The sequence below is a fragment of the Octodon degus genome, unplaced genomic scaffold, assembly GCF_000260255.1.
Source record: "Octodon degus isolate 3935 unplaced genomic scaffold, OctDeg1.0 scaffold00068, whole genome shotgun sequence".
In the NCBI taxonomy this organism is placed as follows: Eukaryota; Metazoa; Chordata; class Mammalia; order Rodentia; family Octodontidae; genus Octodon; species Octodon degus.
Window position 1 is genome coordinate 11990082 of NW_004524644.1, and position 1247 is coordinate 11991328.

Below are 1247 nucleotides of genomic sequence, written 5' to 3' on the forward strand. Positions count from 1 at the left end.
CCTTTGTTCACTTTTTTAGCCATGATGTTGGATGAGCAGCATGCAGGTCAGCAAGGCCCTGCAGAGAGTGGGAATGCAGGGTAGGCTCATGAAAGTTCCTGCTCTTCAATGTGGCTTATGCCTCATTAAGGACAGAAGGCAAGCTGCAGTTCAAGAAGAATCCAATGATGATGAGTACACGTCCAAGGTGTGTAAGGCTTTCTTGATGGTGAATTGGTGCAGAGTAGTACTGCGCAGGGCTCTTGTGGGTCACTGTGGTATTCAAGACTCCTTGGTGTTCTTCAGGTCAAAGAGTAGTGGCAGGAATCAGCAATCTCCAGCTGGAAGGCAGGTCTTTCAGATGGTCTTAAGGGTGAGCAGTGGTGGCTGAATCACCCAACTCTGGCAGGAAGGTAGGGTGCGGTGTGAGGCTATAGCTGCTGACTCTCCCCAACAATCTTGGGGAGGTGGCAGGATCAGCAAACTCTGGCAGGAAGGCTAGAGGAGCAGTGACTAGCCTACCAGGTCTCTCCAGTTGTCCTCAGGGTCAGCCTACATTTAACACTTTAGCAGTAGCAGGCATGCTGGTTTTAGCATTTTTCTACTATTTGTCACTCACATATTTATCTTAAATTTTGATTTGCATTAAAAGGGGAATATGTTATTATTGCTACTAAACTTCTTGTTCTTGTATGATTACAGATAAATGTACACAATAGAATAATTAAAAACAAAATTCTTAGGATTGATGCAAATGTATTTTCTTTCTACCCATTTGTAATGATGTATATGATCACTGTCAGTTATTTCATGAACATATTAAGCTTTAGCAGTAATCATTTTGAAGATTATTCTTTTTAACTTAAAATAATTTGTGATTAATTTCTCAAAGTGTGTTAAATTTTCTTTTTTGCTTTCTTTGTTTGTAAATTACTGCTGAGATACTCAAGGCATCAATATTTGTATAGAACTTATCATAATGTTAGATTATACTGCCATTTAAATATTATGACTTGTGAATTCAGGAAAATATTCCAGTGTAGTACAGTAGTGGTCCATAATATTAGTGGGATATCCATAGGACTGGCAATGTGAGAAGTTGTTGACTTGAGCCTTTTACAGCTCAACATATTAATATGACTTTACTTTTTATACTTCAGTTTTATATTTTTCTGCTGGATGGTTAAGACCAAGATAAAGCAAGACCTATATAACTAGAAATGTAACTTTTGTATCTGCCAAGGTGAGTCAAATCCCCTCAGGATTTA